This window comes from Anomaloglossus baeobatrachus (genome assembly GCF_048569485.1).
Source record: "Anomaloglossus baeobatrachus isolate aAnoBae1 chromosome 5 unlocalized genomic scaffold, aAnoBae1.hap1 SUPER_5_unloc_3, whole genome shotgun sequence".
Classification (NCBI taxonomy): domain Eukaryota; kingdom Metazoa; phylum Chordata; class Amphibia; order Anura; family Aromobatidae; genus Anomaloglossus; species Anomaloglossus baeobatrachus.
The window spans coordinates 2,640,063-2,649,007 of NW_027441806.1; the positions used below are offsets into that span (position 1 = coordinate 2,640,063).

Consider the following 8,945-nt stretch of genomic DNA (forward strand, 5'->3'; position numbering starts at 1 on the left):
TTGTTCTCATTTAATTTGCACAATTGTTTATACTGTCTGAGGGTGTTTGTGTTCTCCTACATTATTTAATTATCATCCCATAGTATGGTTTCTAGTGATTTGATGTTTGGTGTGTTTAACATTACACTAGTTATGTAATTGGCAATAATTTAGATGATGTATAACAACATTTGGATCTATTTAATCTATCCAACTGTCTAATATATTGCATAGGTACAACGTCAACATTATAGATATATGAATGTTTATTATATAGCATATAAAGTCTATTTGTCCTTTGGTATAGATTTGCATGAAATACTATGGAAAATTCACACAGGCTTAATATTTTAGATGGAAGTTCAATATTTTATGGATGAATTTGATGATAGCCTTCCCAATGCCCAACAATTTGGTATGTATTATTCTGAATAGAACTGTAAATGTTACATCATCCTGGTTGAAAAATTGCATAGTATACTACTTTTATATGTATCTCTTTCTTGTTTAAGATGACACTTTATGGACTGCAGTTTTTCCGATGTATTTTTACGTGCTATGAGTGATGATGTTGGTGCTGATGCGGGTGCAGCGGTGGTAACTGATGCTAATACTAGTCTGTGAGCAAGCGGGACTAATTTACAGCAGACTATGTGCGGTAAGCTGCATATATAGCTATATATTTATATATGTGTGGTGGAGTAAATACTAATTCATTATGTATCTGTCGGGTTTGCTTTGAATATTATTTTTATATTATTTCTTTCTTTCTTAAGATGACTTTATGGATTTTGATCTTGACCCTATGTTATTAAGCGCTATGGAGTGTGATGCCAGCAACATGATGGTGGCAGGGGCACGGACTGGTGCTAATTCTAGTGCTGCTACAAGCAATATTAATTTACTACAGGCTATCGCCGGTCAGTTGTGTGTGTGTGTGTGTGTGTATGTATGTGCCATACGCCACTACACCTGATCCCAGCGAATAGAAAATGTAATGAGTACTCAGTAATGGTCGTGGGCAAAAGAAATGAATTTTTGCCACAGACTAATGGTTATATATTTTATTCATAGACCATAAACTGATGTGGAAGAAAAGCTTATTTTCAAAAGAAAATGCACCCACCTCCCCTAGGAAAGCAAGTATTCCCACAACAGCAGCCGCTGCTGCAGCAACTAATATGGTGACAACTATCACTTCACCGCCTCACAGCTATAAGTATATATTTAGATATTTGTATACTGTCTTTATACATGCAATCTTCACATTGTTTCACATGTTTCTGACACAACTATAACTCTTTTCTTTTAGCTACACACGCTGTCCAGAAAAAAACAGCTAGTGCGGTTCTACAACCACTAGCGGAGCATGATGCTAACAGTACTACAGTGCGAGTCGAAGTACACGCGACTAACAGGAGTGTGTGAACACATCCTCTATCACCGCTTTGTGTGGAAGGACAAGAAGGAAGCGCTGTGCCAGCCAAACATCGTGAAAAGACATGTCCAATACCGATGCCCCGTAAATTCGAGCAACGCTTAATCAAGACCGCAACAACACCATAACCCACAATAACACAGAGCACAACCACGATTGACCTGATACAAGCAGAATGTGTTGCGCCAACAACACAGAGCATACCAACAACTCGCAAGACTCAAGCGGATCGGGAAGCACTCGATAGAGAAATCGACCAGTTAGCTGATGGTAAGACAGTGCGTCATGATTTTAATATTGTGAAGCCCTTGAAGAGGCGACGTTCAGGACATAGTAAAAGTAAAAAACAAAAACTTAACGCAGCGGAAACATGCATAGGTTCCGTTGGTTGGTACGGAGAAGAAATTAAAATGGCGGGAAAGTACGTTGAATACAGAAACGTACGATGCCAGATAATTTTTTTTCTGTGATACCTATGATAGGTTATTATCAGCACCCCCAACACGTGAAAATGTTGCCGAGTTACATGCTTTCACAAAGCAGTATGGAGATGTACCATCTGATGATTCAAATAAATCGATGTGACTAAAAATTGTTGGATATGGAATGCATAAATTGCCTAAAATTACGTTACATAGGTCTAATAGGTCTAGAGTTATAAAACGAGCTGTAAAGCTATTAATGAATGCTAGACACTCACTAGCGGTGAGAAGGTGCAAAGAGGCCACAATAACTACACAAGATCCACAGGCCCCGATAAACCACCCAAACCAGTCTTTACCATCCCAAAATATAGCAGTAGATGACAGCAACATTGCGTTTCCAAGTTCACAAAGTGACTCACATATTGAAACACATGCTGAAAATGTACATGACCATGATGGCGCTGGTGATATTGCTGATAATGCTGAAGGTAATAATGTACAGGGCGTTAATGCTAGTAGCGACAATGTATGGGTCACTGATAATCCTGTCGTTTTACACTATTTTTATCACCATGAAAGACAGCTCCGCAATTTCAACACACACATGCATAGCGGTCATTTTAAATATGTAAATTTAGAGCGAAATACATTCATTTGTAGAGGCCCTGAATGTTGTCCATGATTCCATTCAATCATTACTGGACAGAATCATCAGAGACATTGAGCCTGGTGACTTTGTTCAGTTAAGACTTGAAGGCGGTGACACCTTAGGCTCTATTTTCACTACAAAACAAACACGGGAGGATTTTAGTTCTGAATAATTTTTAAATTCTGTTGCTCGTGCTCTGCAAAGTAATGCAGAATGCATAGCATCCAATTCCCTGAAATTACTCGTGACAATTATTAAAAACAGACGCGGGGGTGTGAAAAGATGGTTGAAATCTATAGCGAGCAGCCAGATCATTAAACAAAAGAGACGCTGGCTGTACGACTTTAACAACTACAGCACAAATCTGTTTTTTGCTGTTAGCGTGTGTGCACTGATGGCTGACACACTCAGTGACGTCGTCTTATTGAGCCGCGCTAAAAGCATACACACAGCCCTGAGCATCCCCGAGAGTCAGCTAGTAAGCTTTAGCGATATTGCAGTTTTTGAGAATCATCTGGACGTCACAATTAAAGTGCTGTACTACAGTAAGGGTGATTGGCGTTACTTTCAAACAGGTAATATGTGACGCCCTGACAAAACCAGGTAGTCACAGATGACTGTACCCCCCCACCAAGGGGTACAGGAATCTCCTCCTCCTTGGGAATTAACACCACACATCAAACACAGGGGAACATCAGCCACAAATCCTAGTCACCCCCCATGACACACTGGACAAACCAGTGGGCGGGACCAGGTGGATGGGAACGCCCACCTAGGGGTCTTGAGGTGACAGGGGGTGGGAACAGTCAGTCAGTGGAGTCTGGAAGCTCAGTCGGTGAAGTGTGGAGGTTGGAGTTGAGTGGAAGTCAGAGTGCAGTGGGGTCAGGGTTGGAGCCCTGGGATCACGGGAAAACCGACTAGGTGGCAGACGGCTCTGTAGGGCCATAGAAGACCGCGACTTGGTCGCGGAAAACCCGAAGTGGACCGGGGCAGGGTCGTAGCTCGCCAGTACCGACAGAGGGAATCCGGTCCAGAGACCGTGCACGGGCGGGGTACCTGGACCCTAGGACGAGGCAAGCTTCAAGCCCCTTGTTAATTGACCAGCAGGACAAGGTACCAGGCCTTGTTCCCGAGGAGAGAAGCCCAGATGGGCTGCCGGTCTGCTCTAACACGGGAGACAGGGTGTCCGCCAAGAACCCACTGAAGTCCCACGGGTCAGCGTCTGTGGGCAACGGCTCCCTCTGAGTCCAAAGATGCAGGGGAGCGGATTTTTCCCGTTCCAAGCGGGGTTAATCCACACACCAAAAGACACAAGTGCAGGAGGAAGGGCCCCTACATTGTCAACCCCTGTTTTCGGGACCAGCACACCCCTCCAGAGGCAACCGGCATCCTGCCTTGGTTTACAGTACGTACTCTGTGTGGATCATTCATAATTGTGAGTACACCGGTGTCACCCGGTCCAACCTGCCGACAAACTCCCCAGCCCTGCTTCTTACCCACACCTGGCCCCGGGACTACAGACAACCCCTACCCGTGGAGGGGGAACCACCTTGCTGCCCCCCTACATGACCGGCCCCGGACGGCGGCCCTGAGAGACAGCGGCGGTGCCACCATCCCATCACCGCAACCCACGGGTGGTGTCACTGACAATCTCCCCTGTAAATACCCCCTCTTTCACTATGTGTGTGGATGGGCGGTTGCGCTAGCCCCGGGTCCGGTCACCACTCGAGCCCCAGACACGATCCCGGACCCAAGCGCCACTCGAGCAGCCCCGGTTGCCGCAGCAGAGGCGGCACCTGTCCGCGACAACACAAAACCTGGCGTCACGAACAGGGTTCTTACCCCATCAGTAGATGCCGTGTGCCTTGCTTTGAAATCCGTGAAACGTTCCAAAATTTTGGACTGCCACCATCTTGCCCGCCATCTTTGGCGCCAAAACAACAATATCATCTTCCCCAAAAAAGGCGCGAAGCTGATGCTCCGCCCCCTTAGAACGCGGGCGGAAGCTGGTGACTCCCAAGACAGGAAGCGCAAAGGACAGTGGGTCCCGCGAGACTGCTGTTGAAAACCAAGGGGGAAAGAACGGAAAGATGTCGGCGCCCAATAGTGATGGTGGAGCCGCGGCTCCCGCTGCCGTACAGGATGACTGAGACGCAGCAGGACCCGCTCCGGTCGCAAGAGCGGCGGACCCCGCAATCCTGGCAGTCACGCAAGTCATGCCGATTACTTTGCCTTATGTGCCCAGTGCCGCCTGGATGCCCCAGTATGATGGCCGACCTGACGCCCTGCAGGTCTTCCAAAAAAAAATATGTACTGTCCTCGACATGTATGCAATGACCGGCAGGCAGCGTGCGTCCGTGGTGCTCGGACAGCTGACAGGAGAAATGGACTGATGAGGATTGGGCCTCTGTACCCACCATATTTGATAAGCTACAAGTTGCCTTCGAAACCCGTACGGAGGCGGAGCTACGAATTAACTTTTATAACTGCAAGCAGTGTCCCCAGGACAGCATCTGGGACTACGCTCTGAGACTACAAACCGCTCTGCGTACCCTAAGACTCGTTGATCCGATCAACGAGCCGGAGAGCAACAAAATGCTGGTAGAACAGTTCTTGCAGGGGCTGGGGTCGGCAGAGGACTGCAAACAGACATAGACTTTGCAGTTCTAAAGGACAGAGCCATAAAGGCTCTGCAGGCCCCTGAAACCAGTGACCCTACATCATCATCCTGGCCGGCAGGCACCTCCCACTTGCTGATGAAGCCCCCTCTCCTGGCTTTACCAGTGCCTGCAGTGCCCACAGACCCCCCAGGAATTCCCAGAGATCTGACTTCCCAAGTTCAGCAGCTGAGCCAAGGACGTCGCCAGGATCCTCGAGGCCATGCAGCTAAAGCCAAAGCCCAAGCCACCGGAGAAGATCCAGCTCACCGACAGCCCTGAAGACGTCCCCTGGATGCAAAGACGAAACAACAACCAGTATGGACAAACCGTTGGTTACAGGTGCAACCAGACTGGCCATTATCCCGTCGGTGCCCTTTGAACGGGCCACCCCTGAGACCAAGGGCTAATCCTTAGGAATAGACCAACAAGGCCCAGCTGATTGGTGGGAGCGGTATGTCAGAGGCTGCCCCATCATCTCCCTTACCGTGGATGGGATCCCGACGTTCCCGCTCCTGGACACCGGCTCACAGGTAACGACTACCTCAAGTATTGTACAAGTGCTACTGGTCTGATGCTGACCTTACCCCACCAGATTCTGGCCTGACTATCATTGCAGCCAATGGACTCCTTATGACCCAAGTGGGGTTCAAGGAAGTGACTCTTAAGGTGGGAAAGTTGGAGTTAGAACACCAAGGACTCATAGTGGTGCAGAAGGACCCAAGTGACCGTAACCCGAAAATGGTCGTAGGGACCAATGTAATTGAGAATTGCATGGGGGAAGCAGCTTCAGCAGCTGTCTGCAACCGCAGGAGTGGGCCGGCAGAGGGCTTTGCAACGTGAGATCTGGGCCCCTTCTGCAGCGGCAACAGGTGAACCTGTCTGGTGGAGAGACAGTGTGCGAGTGATGGATGCATCACCTCTTGTTGTGCCTCTGCGGAGTGAGATGATGATTTGGTGTAGGGCAGCTGTAGGTACCCAAGGACAGGATTATCAGTCAGTGGTGGAGCCCCTGCCTTCAGAACACTGGCCCACAGTTTTGGCAGCCAGAGGGGTGATTGATGTCCGGAAGGGGAGAGTGCCCGTGAGAGTGATGAATTGCGGAGAGGAGGAGGTTAGGCTACCTAGATATGCCACTATTTCCAAGCTGTTCACAGTAGACACACATGCCATCCAAGCAGCAGCCCCCACTAAGCCTACACCCCTACCACAGTCAGTGAAGACTCACCAAGCCAGTCAGAGGAGTGGTGTGAGGAATTACATGTAGGCACTGACTCCACACCTCCACACCACAAGCAGGGGATCTACAGGGTAGTACAAGACTACGAACAGGTCTTCAGAAAACACCCATTCGATTTTGGGAGGATCAAAGGGGTCCAGCATCACATTCCCACAGGTGCACATCCACCCATCGAGGAGAGGTATAGGCCAATACCACCTGCAAATTACCAGTGTGCCAAAGACATGTTGAGGAACATGAAGGAGGCAGGGGTAATCCGAGATAGCTGTAGCCCTGTAGCTGTAACTATAAATTGTATATGATTGATGCTAATGGTTCATATTTCTAATTGAGGGGTGGGGTGCGTGATTATGGGGTCCTGTGTGTGGTTATGCCGGCATTGTCCTTCGTACTAGTCATGTGGGAGGGCTTCTCGTTTGAAGCTTGTGAACTTTCCGTAATCTGCGCAGACGCAATGAGGTAATTCCCACGGTCTGAACTCTATTAACCCCCACACATGCGCGGTGTGGTTCTCTCCCACGGACCTGAACTCCTGTTCCCCTCACGCATGCGCACTCCTGCTTTGCTCTGGCACTCGCTTTCTGAACCTTCACAGCTAGAATCATTATACTAAGGAATACAAATATATGGTGCACATCCACACTCCCCACCAATAACTAATATTATATAATTCAATTAAAATTCATTATTTCAACATTCCTTTTTGTTTTTAAAACTGAAGAAATGTTCATTAATTACTTTCCTCCATGGATTTTTCTTCATTGCTTCCTGAGCAGCTTCATCTGTATTTGCACAACATGAAAACCCGCAGGCGCACCGCCACCTCCATGGCTTCTAACTGGGTCTGTTTAGGGCCCTTATACAAAAAGAAATTTTTTAAATGTTCACCCATATTGCTTTTTTTGCTTATATGAACTCCTTCTAGTTCGTTAACCTCATATGTACGATTGCCGCACGCGGTCTCTGCACACACACTGTATATAATGTCTGCACTACTATATGAAACCTCTCAACACTTCTTACCCGTAAGGGCTTTCCTGCTCGTGGTCTCTGAACATTCGCACTGCATATCAATTTTTACACAACCCGTCACTATACACACGCAATTTTTTATTTTTCTTCAGTTTTCGCCTTTTCCCTTTTGAGAAATAATACATGATTGTGAGATTCAAAATTTTTAATTATTTTTCTTTTTTTTTTTTTCTATCTCTGTAATATCATCATCAATTTAGTTTTTCAACACAACCTCTCCCATTTTTTAACACAATAAATACCATAACCTTTCTTCTCTCCCCATTGTTTATCATGATCCCCTATATAGGGCTGTGGATAGAGCTTCCAGCCAGTGCATTACTACGATCCCCAGTAAATTCCACAGTTCTAGACTCTCAGCATTCTGTTATATTTCCAAGAAATATTTTTGTATTATTCTTTTTCTCTTTTTTCTTTTTGTTTTGTAATTTCTATATTGTTGCGATATTTGTTACACGTCCAGGACTTTTAAGTTGTCTTTTAATACATTATGTTTTAAATCTTGTTGCCGTTATATGATAAGTCGATTGTTGTAAAATAATGAGTTATGAATATTTATTCCATAACATCTCTACATACATTCTTATAATGTATGTATAGTAATCACAGGCCTTAGCTTGTATGAAGTGTGTTTGTGAGGTTGGAGAACTTCTAGCTAGCATCTGACATGATTAAATCAAACCTGGCTGACAACTCAGTGCTATTTTTCTATGTGGTTTTGATAAGGCCTTAATTTAGGTTGATGCCATTCAGTCGTGCATCCCTCTTAAACTGTCTGCAGTCCAAATTATGAGTCACCCATGGTAGCATGCATAACCACTCTCTTTCACTCACACTAGAGACGTACTCAGATATGAATAGAAAGCAAGACTCCTTTATTCCGGAAGATTGTACAGATATTTAACCGGACTTCTTGGCTAGGTGCCAAGAATACGTAACACGTCTCCTATTGGATAAAGTAGAACAGCTTATTCTGTGATATACAATTTACTGTAATGTGCTTGGTTCCTCATTTATATTAAGCAATGTCAGCATGATTCACTCGTCACATGAATAGCCCAGACTGTCTGAGTTTTATGTCCAAATGCAGAACTAGGTGGGGGTACACAGTCTGAAACAGCATCTTAAATCCTGTTCTTTATGAATATCTCCATATAATTCTTATATACTCATAATCTTGTCCATAACAGTTTCTTAGCGATGGACTGGAATTAGCATTGAAGCCCTTCTAAGCATTACTTTAGGTCAAAGGTCAACTAGCCTCAAAGCCTTCTATACATTCTTTAGGTGAAAGGTCAACTAGCTGGTTTTGGAAAACCTGTTCTGCGCAGGACACTACGTGTGCAGATTTAGGACCACGTGACAATGACTTAATGCATGGGCTAAAACTGAGAATGAGTTATATTAGGTTTTTGAAGACATGTTTAAAGCCATGTAAAGACACAAGTGAGGAAAGGAGGGTGTGTTGAAATGTATTTTAGCTTGACCACATTTCATAGAGTTTGGAATGCGGACCATTCTCAAC

General features: G+C 45.8%; 1 long non-coding RNA gene across 1 annotated transcript; it reads left to right on the forward strand.

The window, feature by feature from the left end:
* The first annotated feature begins 523 nt into the window (after positions 1-523).
* On the forward strand, positions 524-1,191 carry LOC142259174 (uncharacterized). The gene is made up of 3 exons (XR_012727934.1): positions 524-637; positions 756-899; positions 1,054-1,191. It is a non-coding gene; the product is annotated as an uncharacterized LOC142259174 (long non-coding RNA).
* Positions 1,192-8,945: the final 7,754 nt, after the last annotated feature.